Source organism: Hyla sarda, chromosome 1, assembly GCF_029499605.1.
Source record: "Hyla sarda isolate aHylSar1 chromosome 1, aHylSar1.hap1, whole genome shotgun sequence".
NCBI lineage: Eukaryota > Metazoa > Chordata > Amphibia > Anura > Hylidae > Hyla > Hyla sarda.
In genome coordinates, this window is record NC_079189.1 from 42,663,853 (window position 1) to 42,679,023 (window position 15,171).

At 44.9% G+C, this 15,171-nt stretch overlaps 1 protein-coding gene and 2 pseudogenes across 10 annotated transcripts in view; all 3 read right to left on the reverse strand.

Moving 5' to 3' along the window:
* The window catches only part of CTBP1 (C-terminal binding protein 1), a 659,916-nt gene that overhangs the window by 141,328 nt on the left and 503,417 nt on the right, over positions 1-15,171 (reverse strand). The gene's annotated exons all lie outside the window — the stretch shown is intronic.
* On the reverse strand, positions 1,268-1,360 carry LOC130342525 (U2 spliceosomal RNA; annotated as a pseudogene).
* On the reverse strand, positions 2,207-2,281 carry LOC130343508 (U2 spliceosomal RNA; annotated as a pseudogene).

Sequence of the window (15,171 nt, forward strand, 5' to 3'; positions counted from 1 at the left end):
TGTTTAACTTTCTGGCACCAGTTGATTTAAAAAAAAAAAAAAATGTTTTCCACCGGGGTACCCCTTTAACCATTACTGAAAGACATATCTCTATGAGAAAGCCGTTCAGCAATCTTTGGCACTCCCATAGAGATATATGGCGGCCCCCACTTTGGGCGGGGGTTGTGACAGGAGAGCCCGGACCCGCACAGAAGATCGTGGGGGTCCCAACGGTTGGATCCCCGCGATTTAAAACTTATCCTCTGTTCTGCGGATAGGTGATAAGTTTTTCAGAAATGTTTAGGATGAAACTTCTTCTTTCAATCTATATGTATAATACTGCCATATAGTGCCTAAATCATACATTATCCAACTTGTACTACTTCCATATAGCGTCCTTATAAAACGGTCATAATTACCACATAATACTTCCATTCAGTGTCCACATTTTAATGCCATATTGAACTGTGCAGAGTAGGAGATGAGAGAACTGTGCATCTGTGATTGAACATCTTTATGGGCCGATATGCTGGGAGTTGTAGTTTGTCAACATCTGGCGGCACACTAGTAGGGAAACACTGGTATAGACTATTGGAACTGACAGTGGAGAGAAATGCTTAGAAATGCTTAGCAAATGGGGCCCTGGGCAACTATCCAGTTTTTAACCCCCTAAAACCTGACTGCCTTTCTGTCATGTCTACTATGCAAACTTTACTTAGGGAGCCTTTTTTTTTTTTTTTTTTTTTTTTTTTTAGAAAGGCTTCAACCAATACTAATGATTTTATTGGCTGCACAAAAGATGTGATCAGCAGACGCTGAACGCTTGCATGATCGTGGCCCTTTTACACCAGTCAATTATCACAAGCAAGCATTGCTAGGAACGCTGAGGAACGTGCTCTCGAAGTGCAAGAAAAAGTGCAAAGTGTTAAACTAAGGGCTTCCACATCCTAACAATCCTGTGGACACACAACACTCAAAAAGTGACAAAAAGAAATAAATAAGTGAATGTGCGCAGATATACTGCCCGGACATCCGGCCGGATCTATAAAAATTTCTCAGATCCTAGCTAGAAGGCCGGGAATCAAGAGGTGAGTGCCACAAGGTGAAGAGTTCATGGTGCCAGTGCTTCCACTCAGTGAGCCAATTCTCCCGGTGCGTTTCGGCACCTCGGGGTCACCACTCCCCGAGGCACTAAAGTACCTCGGCTCTAGACCCTCTCAGCCTCATGGTGAGAACCATCCCCGGAACACCCTGGTACACTTGTCCCCTCCATGCAGCACCCATCCCCACCAGCTCCACACCGGTGTTGACCGGACTACCAACATCAAACTGATAAGAACAGATACTACACTTGATCTTGGCCAAAAGGCAGAGAAGTGATCGGCCCCTTATAAAAGCACTTTTCTTTTTTTTTTTTTTTTTTTTTAAGAGCCGAGGCAAGTGCTCTCTATCACCCAAAGTGCAAGAAAAAGTGCAAACGTGTCACACAAAAAAAAAAAACGTGCACAAAGGATGTGGTCTATCGCTAAGCCCTTCTCCAACAGGAAAGAGGCCCCCCAACAAACCTAACCTTCACCTCCGGGCCAGAAGGCACCTGCAAGGTTCGATGACCCTTTTCGCTGAAGCTACTAAGGGGCCGAATATGCTCCTGGCTTCAACCTAGGCGTTAGCCAAGGTATCCGCCAAGGAGCCGTATACTGATGGCATCTTGACCGAAGCCAAGATGCCCAGGGGTTGCAGGGAGGTGAGGAACCAAAAGGCCACACACCTCCCCTAGACCTCCAAGAGGGACACCTAGAAGGGCTACCGCATCCTGACAATCCTGTGTACAAATAAAGACACAAATGTGGCACAGTGACAAACATAAAAATAATAAATAAGTGGACGAGTGCAGATATACTGCCCGGTCATCCGGCCGGATCTATAAACATTTCCCCGATCCTAGCCAGAAGGCCGGGATACTAAGGGTGAGTGCCAAAGGTGAAGAGTAATGGTGCAGTGCGTTAACTCAGTCAGTTAACACCCAGTGAGTTTCGACACCTCAGGGTCACCACTCCCCGAGGCACAAAAGTACCTCGGCTCTACACCCCCAACCTCATGGCGAGACTCGGAGGGGGCAGGTCACATCAGGACAGCCGTCAAGCTGATTCCTCAGAACCAGCCCCGGAACGCCCCGGTACACCTGCCTCCTCCATGCAGCACCCATCCCTACCAGCCCCATACCGGCGGGCGTTCTCCACCAGCATGAAACTGTTAAGAACAGATACTACACTTGATCTTAGCCAAAAGGCCGAGAAGCGATAAAAGCACTTAGGGCATTATTGGGTGATTAAAGGATGTAGAGATTGGTGTAACATCCCAACGGGTGAGGACCAGCTCCTCCACACAACCAATTTGGCTTTGGGCCAAGCCAAGAAGCAGAGTCCAAGCTAAGCACCCTCTAAGTTTTTACCCTCTATCCTGCTCCTGCATGGGGAAGCTGGACATCTGCTATTATAGGGTACCAGGTTGCTTTCTGAGCGTGATCCTGATGTAGGTAGAGTTGCCACCTTTCTTGCAAAAAAATACCAGCCATGCTAATTTGCATAATTAATGATATATGCCGAACATCACAGGATACACATATGAGGGGGGAAATTTTGTCCAATTCTGACCCCTATAACTTTTTTATTTTTCCTTATATGGGCCTGTATGAGGGCTCATTTTTTGCGCCCAAATCTGTAGTTTTTAACAGTCCCATTTTTGTTTTGATGTGACTTTTTGATCGCTTTTTTTTATTAAATTCGGGAGTTACAGTTAGTTACTAACTACAACTCCCAGCATGCCCTGATGCAGCCTGTGGCTCAGCAGCTGGCCCAAACGGAAACTACAACTCCAAGCATGTTGGACTATATAGTAGTATATAGTATAGGTCAGTGTTTCCCAACCAGGGGTGCCTCCAGCTGTTGCAAAACTACAACTCCCAGCATGTTGGACTGTATAGTAGTATATAGTATAGGTCAGTGTTTCCCCAGCAGGGGTGCCTCCAGCTGTTGGAAAACTACAACTCCCAGCATGCCCGGACAGCCAACGGCTGTCCGGGCATGCTGGGAGTTGTAGTTTTGCAACTGCTGGAGGGACTCTGGTTGGGGAACACTGGTATAGTATATGGTGCAACATTCCGTGAGTTGAAGGATTGGTTGGATAAATACCGGCCATTACATTGCCAGTATTTTTAAGATAAAAATACCGGCAGGGTGGCCAAAATACCAGCCAGGTGGCAACCCTAGATGTGGGTAGCAGCTAGCCAGGCAAGACCGATAACAGATAATGGTGCCAGACACTGGACAACAGGAAGAGGTTAGTCTGGTGCAAGTGTGGGTAGTAGGCCAGTTAGTCGAGTTTGGTTCAGGCTTATGAGTCTTGGCAGGGGGCATAGGTTCAGAGTCTGGTTCTGGCAGATAACTCATGGCAGGTGGCACAGCGTCCAGGTTATACACAGGAAGATCAGCGTAGTACACAAGAGTTAGGCAGAGGCAGCATCAAGTAAACAGGCACAGATCAAATTCAGGATAGCAGTGGCACACAGGAACACATTGCTCAGGCACAGCCGTCGTAAATAGGCAATGCCAGACAGGGATAGGTGGAAGAAATATTAGAGATACACACCACGGCACTTAAACCCCTTAAGGACTCAGGGTTTTTCCGTTTTTGCACTTTCATTTTTCCTCCTTACCTTTTAAAAATCATAACCCTTTCAATTTTCCACCTAAAAATCCATATTATGGCTTATTTTTTGCGTCGACAATTCTACTTTGCAGTGACATTAGTCATTTTACCCAAAAATGCACGGCGAAACAGAAAAAAAAATCATTGTGCGACAAAATCGAAAAAAAAAACGCCATTTTGTAACTTTTGGGGGCTTCCGTTTCTACGCAGTGCATATTTCGGTAAAAATTACACCTTATCATTATTCTGTAGGTCCATACGGTTAAAATGATACCCTACTTATATAGGTTTGATTTTGTCGCACTTCTGGAAAAAATCATAACTACATGCAGGAAAATTTATACGTTTAAAAATGTCATCTTCTGACCCCTATAACTTTTTTATTTTTCCATGTACAGGGCGGTATGAGGATTCATTTTTTGCGCCGTGATCTGAAGTTTTTATCGGTATGATTTTTGTTTTGATCGGACTTTTTGATCACTTTTTATTCATTTTTTTAATGGTATAAAAAGTGACCAAAATACGCTTTTTTGGACTTTGGAATTTTTTTGCGCGTACGCCATTGACCGTGCGGTTTAATTAATGGTATATTTTTATAGTTCGGACATTTACGCACGCGGCGATACCACATATGTTTATTTATTTATTTTTTTACACTGTTTTATTTTTTTTTATGGGAAAAGGGGGGTGATTCAAACTTTTATTAGGGAAGGGGTTAAATGACCTTTATTAACACTTTTTTTAAAAAATTTTTTTGCAGTGTTATAGGTCCCATAGGGACCTATAACACTGCACACACTGATCTCCTATGCTGATCACTGGCGTGTATTCACACGCCTGTGATCAGCATTATCGGCGCTTGACTGCTCCTGCCTGGATCTCAGGCACGGAGCAGTCATTCGTCGATCGGACACCGAGGAGGCAGGTAAGGTCCCGAACAGCCCGACTGAGCAGCCGGGATACTTTCAGTTTCACTTTAGAAGCGGCGGTCAGCTTTGACCGCCGCTTCTAAAGGGTTAATACCGCACATCGCCGCGATCGGCGATGTGTGGTATTAGCCGCGGGTCCCGGCCGTTGAGGGGCGCCGGGACCGCTGCGATATGATGCAGGATCGCGGGCGCAGGACGTAAATATACCTCCTGCGTGGTTAAGGGGTATTCCAGGAAAACACTTTTTTTAATATATATATCAACTGGCTCCAGAAAGTTAAACAGATTTGTAAATTACTTCTATTAAAAAATCTTAATTCTTTCAGTACTTATGAGCATCTAAAGTTAAGGATGTTCTTATCTGTCCAAGTGCTCTCTGATGACACGTGTCTCGGGATCCGCCCAGTTTAGAAGCAAATCCCCATAGCAAACCTCTTCTAAACTGGGCAGTTCCCAAGACACATGTCATCAGAGAGCACTTAGACAGAAAAGAACAACCTTAACTTCAGAAGCTCATAAGTACTGAAAGGATTAAGATTTTTTAATAGAAGTAATTTACAAATCTGTTTAACTTTCCGGTGCCATTTGAGATATATATAAGTTTTTCCCTGGATAACCCCTTTAAAGTTGTGGTCCTTATGGGCCAGACCAGGAACTGCAGCCACAAAAGAAGAAGCCTGAATAAAATAGGATTAAAGGGGTACTCCTCTGAAATATATAATATTTTTTTTTTTTTTTTTTTAAATCAACAGATTTTCTTTTTGAACTTCCTTTCTGCCTGACCACAGTGCTCTCTGCTGACACTTCTGTCCATTTTAGGAACTGTCCAGAGTAGGAGCAAATCCCCATAGCAAACCTATCCTGCGCTGGACAGTTCCTAAAATGGACAGAGGTGTCAGCAGAGAGCACTGTGGTTAGAGAGAAAGGAAATTCAAAAAGGAAAGAACTTCCTGTGCAACATATAGCAGCTGATAAGTACTGGAAGGATTAAGATTTTTAAATAGAAGTCATTTACAAACTTTACTGCTATATATAGCCAGACAGCTGTACACTTCCTCTATCTTACTATTTCCATTTTAAATGATAACATTTCTACCTCCACCTATCAAAAACCAACCGATAGCAACAGCTTTTTCAGAATGGACCGCTGCCACCTCCCTGTGTGGCTTATCAATATTCCTAAAAGTCAGTTCCTGAGATTACGCAGGAACTGTACGGATGTAGCATGAAATGGTAAAGAAGCAGACACCTTAAGAGACAAATTTGCAGTAAAGGGTTACAAAAAAAAGCACCTTTGGAAAGAACCCAAGCACAAATACGAGACATAGATAGAACACTATTAATATCTAAAACAGGACGACCAATTGGGGAACTAGATGAACATTCTGATCTGAAAAAGCAAAAAATCTAAATTCCCATTATAACACAATTTACTAAAGAGAGCTTTGCCTTCCAAAGAATAGTGAAGCGCTATTGGGATATCCTTTTCTGTGATAAAATATTGGGGGACATTCTACCAGAGGTCCCTTCTTTGTATATAAAAAGGCCCCCACCCTTGGGAACAAAAATAGCCCCCACTATTAAAATAACCAAAAATATGGAGGCTACCGTATTTTTCGCCGTATAAGACGCACTTTTTCTTCCCCAAAACTGGGGGGGAAAAGTTGGTGCGTCTTATACGGTGAATACACCCCTATCGCGGCGGTCCCTGCGGCCATCAACGGCCGGGACCCGCGGCTAATACAGGACATCACCGATCGCAGTGATGCCCTGTATTAACCCTTCAGACGCGGCGATCAAAGCTGACCGCCGCATCTGAAGGGAAAGTGACACTAACCCGGCTGTTTGGTCGGGCTGTTCGGGACCGCCGCGATTTCACCGCGGCGGTCCCGAACAGCCCGACTGAATAGCCGGGTTAGTGCTTACAGGACACCGGGAGGGACCTTACCTGCCTCCTCGGGGTCTTCTCCGTTCAGGGATCTCCTGTATGGCCGGCGCTCTCCTTCCTCGTCATCACGTCGTCGCGTACGTGCGTCGGCGTGCGTAATGACATGATGGCGGCGACGGAGAGCGAGGATACCCGGCCGGCAGCAGAGACGTTCCGGAGCGACGGGGACAGCGATGGAGCGACATCCAGGGCAGCGGTGACGGGTCCTGAGTGGCGGGGACACGTGAGTATTACCTCCTATGCAGTGGTCTTCAATCTGCAGACCTCCAGATGTTGCAAAACTACAACTCCCAGCATGCCCGGACAGCCGTTGGCTGTCCGGGCATGCTGGGAGTTGTAGTTTTGCAACATCTGGAGGTCCACAGGTTGAAGACCACTATTGGGTTCAAAATCTTTATTTTTTTAGATTTTGCACCTATAAATTGGGTGCGTCTTATACGCCGGTGCGTCCTATAGGGCGAAAAATACGGTAAATCTTTAAACCATAGTAACCATTTTTTAACAAGCAGAAAAGGCTTTTTTCCATGTAAAATATGCAGCGCTGGCAAAACCACAAAAAACATTAATCCAATAACTGAGGTGATAGGTAAGAATGACAAAACTATATATATATATAAAATCCGTAACCATATTCACTGCAAACCTATAGGGGTCATTTATGCCATTATCTGCCCTTGTGAGAAAACATATGTAGGCAGAACGAAGAGACAGCTGGGAATCAGAATAAAAGAACATCTATATAATATACAGCGAGGTTTTGAGGGACACCCCCCTATCAGCGCACCATAAACAATTTCATCATCAATCGGCTATAGGATCACGTTTTTTGGGGTTTGGAAAAAATTGCCCCTCATTGGTAACTTTATTGTGCAATTATCCCGATCAGAAAGCAAATGGATCTTCAATCTGAACACCATGGCCCCCTTTGGACTAAATGAGGAGATGGAACTATTTGGCTTCTAATAATAATAATAATAATAATAATTACAACAGCAACCCTACAGCGCTAAATTACAAATGGAAAACGCAATGGTCACTCGCCCAGATGAACGAACATGGGGTTAATTTCCAGTTTGCGCTCTCCTACAAGTACCGTCACACACCCACATAGCGTATCCCGATGAAGGAAACCCGCTGTTTCTGAAACGCGTTGATAGCTTTGTGGACTCTGTGCTCCCATAGTGACGTCACTATTACTTGCTCACACCACTGAGCTACTAGCAACGAGGACGCTAGCTGGTCGAGGCGCTACCGGCCGGAGCGCTCTCCCGCTACCCCGTTCGAAGATATCCATCTTGGAGGGAGACCATCCCGAACTCTAGGAAACATCAGCGCTGGAGCACCCCTAAAACGGGCCCACCATACTCAAAGAAAGGATATAACGCATTTGCTGCTACACCACCATTCTACTCATCGCTCATTATATATGACATCATCGCTCCTACTGAAGCACCACTAGTTGGAAGGTAGGTTCACCTTTATTTTCTCCTTTATTGCTATCTTCCTCCTATTCTGTTTTATTTATCATTTACAAATCTGTTTAACTTTCTGGCACCAGTTGATTAAAAAAATTTTTTTTTTAGAGGAGTACCCCTTTAAGAAGCCCAAACCTGATGGTGGCGAGGCAGCCCAAGAATAGGGCTTCCCCCATTCTTTTCCTGCATCATATACGAATATATCAAGAAATGTTGTCATAATTCAATAAATGTCTTTGTCTAATGTTACATTTAATTTTAGGATCAGAAGGCATTTAGAGTGACAAATATCTAATAACAGGTCATTGTGAAGGGCATTTTTCCTATTACAGTGATCCCTCAACTTACAATGGCCTCAACATACAATAGTTTCAACATACAATGGTCTTTTCTGGACCATTGTAACTTGAAACCAGACTCAACATACAATGCTATGGAATCTGCGAAACGTGTCAATGGCTGGAAGAACCGACCAATCAGAATGGATATTTCACTGGTAAAACCTCTGTATTCCTAAAGTGCATGCACTGACTGGTGTCTGGTAGCGCCCCCTACAGTACAGGGTGTTATTACATGTTCTGTACTCATTACCTGTATTACTGAAGTGCATGCACTGACTGGGGTCTGGTAGCACCCCCTTCAGTACAGGGTGGTATTACATGTTCTGTACTCATTACCTGTATTACTGAAGTGCATGCACTGACTGGTGTCTAGTAGCGCCCCCTACAGTACAGGGAGGTATTACATGTTCTGTACCATTTACCTGTATTACTGAAGTGCATGCACTGACTGGTGTCTGGTAGCGCCCCCTACAGTACAGGGTGTTATTACATGTTCTGTACTCATTACCTGTATTACTGAAGTGCATGCACTGACTGGTGTCTGGTAGCACCCCCTTCAGTACAGGGTGGTATTACATGTTCTGTACTCATTACCTGTATTACTGAAGTGCATGCACTGACTGGTGTCTAGTAGCGCCCCCTACAGTACAGGGAGGTATTACATGTTCTGTACCATTTACCTGTATTACTGAAGTGCATGCACTGACTGGTGTCTGGTAGCGCCCCCTACAGTACAGGGTGTTATTACATGTTCTGTACTATTTACCTGTATTACTGAAGTGCATGCACTGACTGGTGTCTGGTAGCGCCCCCTACAGTACACGGGAGGTATTACATGTTCTGTACTCTTTACCTGTATTACTGAAGTGTATGTACTGACTGGTGTCTGGTAGCACCCCCTACAGTACAAGGGAGGTATTACATGTTCTGTACTCATTACCTGTATTAATGAAGTGCATGCACTGACTGGTGTCTGGTAGCGCCCCCTACAGTAAAAGGGAGGTATTACATGTTCTGTACTCTTTACCTGTACCAGGGTTAGCTTCTCCTTTGGGCATCAGGTAAGGGTGGCTCCATTTTCCTTTTTTTAGGACATTTGGGTGTTCTGTACAGGACCCTGAAGAAGCTCCTGTCCTCTACATAGACCAGTGTTTCCCAACCAGGGCGCCTCCAGCTGTTGCAAAACTACAACTCCCAGCATGCCCGGACAGCCAAAGGCTGTCCGGGCATGCTGGGAGTTGTAGTTTTGCAACAGCTGGAGGCACCCTGGTTGGGAAACACTGACATAGCTGATTTACAGTTTCCAGCAGATCTTTCTTACTTTTATATGTAAGGATTTGCTTTATCTGTATTAGTTATCTCCTTATTTATCTTTAATCCTCACTTTTTCCTATTTTTGGATGACATTTAGGGGTTTCAGAACCAATTACCTGGTTTCCATAGAGTTATGGACTCAACATACAATGGTTTCAAGATACAATGGTCATCCTGGAACCAATTAATATTGTAACTTGAGGGACCACTGTATTGTATTATACATATATTAGGAAATGATGATGTACAGCTGGGCGGTTTAATGGAGGCAGAGAAGATGCAGGGACTCCTATTTCTGGGGAAGAAGCATTATTCATTCTAGATAGAAACCGAGATTGAAAGCCATTCACATAAGGCCCTATGGAGCATCTTAGAAGAAGCAGGAATGGAAGCGCTCACAAGGAGGGGCGGCTGTAAAACCAATGAGGCGGACACACAAACTTGTGTCTGCAGGACCGGTCTGTTGGGCGGATGATCGCCTCCTCTCTGTGCCTTTGTTCCCTCTGCATTGTGTGATTGCGCACTTTTATGACAATGCGTATGAGGGGGATGCGTAATGTTCTGCAGCGCTATATCTATGAAGGGAATGGCGCCATATGGCGGTGTCCTTACTGCATATTCAGCATGTGAGGTGCATACAAGAAGCCTCTATAGATATACTGTATACAACATAAATATCCATCTTGCATTAAAGGGGTTGTGCGCTGCCCTGACTTTCGGAGCTCCGCTCACACCGTCCGGAAGTTCATTGCTCCAAACGCTGTGTGCGGGCTTCCGTGTTCGCGGCCGCCGGGCGTGACGTCACGCCCGGCCCCTCGTGACGTCTCGCCCGCCCCCCCAATGAAAGTCTATGGGAAGGGGGAGTGACCGACGTCACGTCCACCCCCTCTACCAAAGTCTATGGGAAGGGGGCGTGACATCGGTCGCGCCCCCTTCCCATAGACTTTCTTTGAGGGGGTGGGCGAGACGTCACGAGGGGCCGGGCGTGACGTCACGCCCGGCGGCCGCGAACACGGAAACCTGCACACAGCGTTCTGAGTAATGAACTTCCGGACACTGTGAGCGGAGCTCCGAACTGCAGGGCAGCGCACAACCCCTTTAAAGAGGTGCTCTAAGACTTGATGGCTTATCATTCAGATGGTGGAGGTAACATAGTTTGTAAGGTTGAAAAAAAAAAAAAAGACGAGTCTTTACAGTTCAGCTTAAAAGCCTACTGTGTTGATCCAGAGCAAGTCCACCCACCCCCCATGAGATTTATGCCAAACCACCCATGAGGCAGGACTCCAACTACTTAAAGGGGTACTCCGCTTCTCAGCGTTTGGAACATACCATCATTGCGCCGCCCCCTCATGGCGTCACGCCCAGTCCCCTTAATGCAAGTCTATGGGAGGGGGCGTCACGCCCCCTCTCATAGACTTGCATTGAGGGGGTGGGGCGTGACATCATGATGGGGTGGGGCTACTACTTCACGAGCTCCCGGCGCTGGCTCCAGTGTTCGGAACAGTTTGTTCCAAACGCTGAGCAGCGGAGTACCCCTTTAAAGGGATACTCCAGTTAAAAACGTTTTTTTTTTTTTTTGTTTTTAAATCAACTGGTGCCAGAAAATTAAAAAGATTTGTAAATTACTTCTATCAAAACAAATCTTAATCCTTCCAGTACTTATTAGCTGCTGAATATTAGAGGAAATTCTTTTATTTTCGGAACACAGTGCTCTTTGTTGACATCTCTGTCCATTTTAGGAACTGTCCAGAGCAGCATATATTTTCTTTGGGGATTTATCCTACTCTGGACAGTTCTTAAAATGGACAGAGATGTCAGAAGAGAACACTGTGCTTGTGATTCAGCAGAGAGCTCTGTTTTCCAAAAAGAAAAGAATTTCCTCTGTAGTATTCAGCAGCTAATAAGTACTGGAAGGATTAAAGGGGTATTCCAGGCCAAAACTTTTTTTATATATCAACTGGCTCCGGAAAGTTAAACAGATTTATAACTTACTTCCATTAAAAAAATCTTAATCCTTTCAATAGTTATTAGCTTCTGAAGTTGAGTTGTTGTTTTCTGTCTAACTGCTCTCTGATGACTCACGTCCCGGGAGCTGTCCAGCTCCTATGGGGATATTCTCCCATCATGCGCAGCTCCCAGGACGTGACATCATCATTGAGCAGTTAGACAGAAAACTTCAGAAGCAAATGTGGTGTCCCATCCTATGTGGTCCCTTTATGTGTATGGGTGCCCATAGCCAGAGTCCCTAGGACGTAGGGGTCCATATTGTATAGTCTACCCCTTGTCACCTCTATTCCATCTAGTAAACCAGTAACTTATGCAAGGTTTATGTAAATATAGTTATATAAATGTAAATGAATAGTTAATTACCTGCGCGAGCGTACCAGGACCTGCGGGTCACGTGACTAGGTGAACTCTATGGTATTTCTGCTTGAGGACCTGTGGAGGTCCCTATGACGTATGCAATCCCATCATTCTGTGTAAGAGTGAATGACAGGTATTCGGACCAATCAGATTGACCCCGCCCCTGCCCATATAAGGGAGCGGCGGCCATTATTCTCTCTCTTGTTCCTGGGCTGTCAACCGAGAAGGATCTGCGCAGCTATTCTCGCAGGGAGTTAGGCCTGAGCCTTGCTGCGATGGCTGATCAATGCTAAATCGAGAGTGTATCAATCCCCAGACACTCTGCAGCATCACCGGACCTAATTTAACCCCTTAATCCGGACCGATCTGCAATATCTACCCTAAATTCAGAGACTTTCTAAATACCTCAAGGTCCGCAACAACTGTCAGTCACTAAGCAATATAAGGACTGTTATATGAGACTGTTACTGTGCCTTGGATGTTCCGTAAGCACTTAAGTAAAGTTGTTCAAGTTAAATCTCCTTGTGGACCTTCAGTCATTTCATGCACCTATCGTTACTGGGAAGGGCGGCTATAGGCCGGAGAATTACCTCAGCATACTAGCCCTCAGCCTGGCATCACGAACTATAGGGTTAACATTAACCCCTCATATACCGATACAACATCCCCACTACTATACACCCCCCAAGGGCTACCACACTAATAACTATTGGAAGGATTAAGAATTTTTAATAGAAGTAATTTACAAATCTGTTTAACTTTCCGGAGCCAGTTGATATATATATATATATATATATATATATATATATATATATATAAAAAAGGTTTTGCCTGGAATACCCCTTTAAGATTTTTTAATAGAAGTAATTTACCAAAAAAAAAGTTTTACACCAGAGTACCCCTTTAATACAATAAAAAGGCGGAAGGGTTTCTACCATTAAATAAAAAAGAGATGAGCCAGATGAGGCGAAAGTTATGTTGGATGAAATTGTTCTTAAATGGAAATTAATAAGAAATTTGCAATAAAAAACAAATGATAAGAACAGAAGGTTCCTTACTAAAATCTATTCTCCATGCACATTGCAGAATGCCAGGTCCTAGCAACCACCCACAGAGAACAGTGGGACAGAGATTAAAAGGGGAAGACTAAAATAGCTGGACCAGGCAAAGGTCAAAATTAAACCAGGATCAGTGAGAGAAGCTGAAAAGAATTAACATGTGTGGTGACCGGTGAGAAGTTCAGGAGCTGTTAACCTGCAGTAAATCAGAGGAGCAGGTCAGCTTTACAGAGAGGCAACTTCAGGTCTACATAAGGAAAAAACCTTTAGAATTTTCAATGTAATGTGGAGTATTTTAGACCATGTAATTTCCACTGGGGGAAAAAATATGCAAAGTAAATCTTGTCCAGAAAGCTTGAACTATGAGGCTACCTATTGGTGGTAGCATCCCTGCAAATCAACAGCTGACCTTTTTAGGAACCTAACCCTGTCCAGGGTAGGGTTGAAGGGCCACTGGGACATTGTAGGTGTGGTAGCTTGGGGGGTGTAGGGTATGGAGAGTGTAGCTGTGCGGGTATTAAATGGTGCTTGTAAACCCATGCTATTCGTGATGCCAGGGTGAGGGCTCCTCTATAAAGCTTTTCCTACCGCCGCCCCCTTCCCAGGAACGATAGGGAGGTGGAGGATAATAGGTTTGAGGTAGATAATAAAGGATGGTCCACAACTGGAAAGCTTCTGTAAACAGCGTTAACGTTTACTGAAGATTTTCTGTACGCTTCAACAACACAACAGTTTCTTATCATAACAACAGCTTCCTTGGAAGATTGACAATGGTTGGGACTTTAGCTTTAAGAGTCTTTTAGTCTATTGCGCTGTTCCACTGGATTTAGGGGGAATTCGTTGCGGTCCAGCTAGCATTAGCAGGAATTAGATTAGAACTCACGATTTTGGCTCTGCTGAGGCAACCTCTACACTAGGTACTGGATGCAATACGGTACCGGGACACCACATAGGATTTGCTGGTGCAGATGCTGTAGGTTCTGACACAGTAAAGGTCCAGAAGAACACAACTCCATTTCATGCTGATTTGGAGGCAATAATTTAGATTTAGTGCGTGTCCATTGAGCACCAGGCCAATATTGCTCTATGGAACATTCTAGGGTGCAGTACTTTAATTTACAGCTCTGTAGACTGTGGAGGTACCTTAAAGGAGTACTATAGCGCTTTTTATTATTAATCCTCTGTGCCCAGGCTGCAAAATGAAACAAAACAAACTTTAACTCCCCTTCCTATGTTCCCCAGTTGTGCCGATATCGGTGTCCTGTTCTCCAGTCCCTGTCTCTCAGCGTATATCACCATCTGTAGCAATGTCCTGCTGCAGCCAGTGATACGCTGAGAGCAGCGTGACTAACCAGCCCGCAGGAAGCAGAAGACAGGGACCGGAGAACGGGACACCGATATCGGTGCAACGGGGAACGTAGGAAGGGGAGTTAAAGTTTGTTTTGTTTCGTTTTACAGCACAGGCACATAGGATTAATAATAAAAAGTACTCCTTTAAGTCATGTATGGCAGGCTCAACAAATCCCAGGCACCAGCTCGACTAAGAATTTCATGGCACCTAGAATTTGGCAGTCTGTGCAACAGCGACCTATAGAAATTACATGAACACAGTAGATGATCCCCTTTGCAGCTCTAAGCTGCCCGCGCAGAGTGTGACACTGCTAGGTGCTGCCCCTGGCGGTGGCTGTGCGGCCACGTCTTACCAGGCAGTAGCATGGCTGGAGAGGAGCCGGAGTGGCAGCAGAGGCTGTGCCCTGGCCCTTAGTCAGTGTGCCCTTCCAGCCTGCCTGAAGAGCTGATGGAGGGATGCAATCATTAGGAGGTGTCCGGAGGAGAGTGCCCTGCACTGCTGCAGCCAAGTAGGTTGGTGCTGGGGGCACTGCATTGTTTATGTGCACTCTTAGGTGACATATAGTGCTAGTCATGGAAAAAAAGAGGCACATAACTAAGTAGATATATCATGGAGACATCAAAGAAGGTTAAGTGATGACATGACTTGCTACCCAGCTTTCTAAGACTTCTGAATGGTACATGAGTCTAGTTACACATAAATAT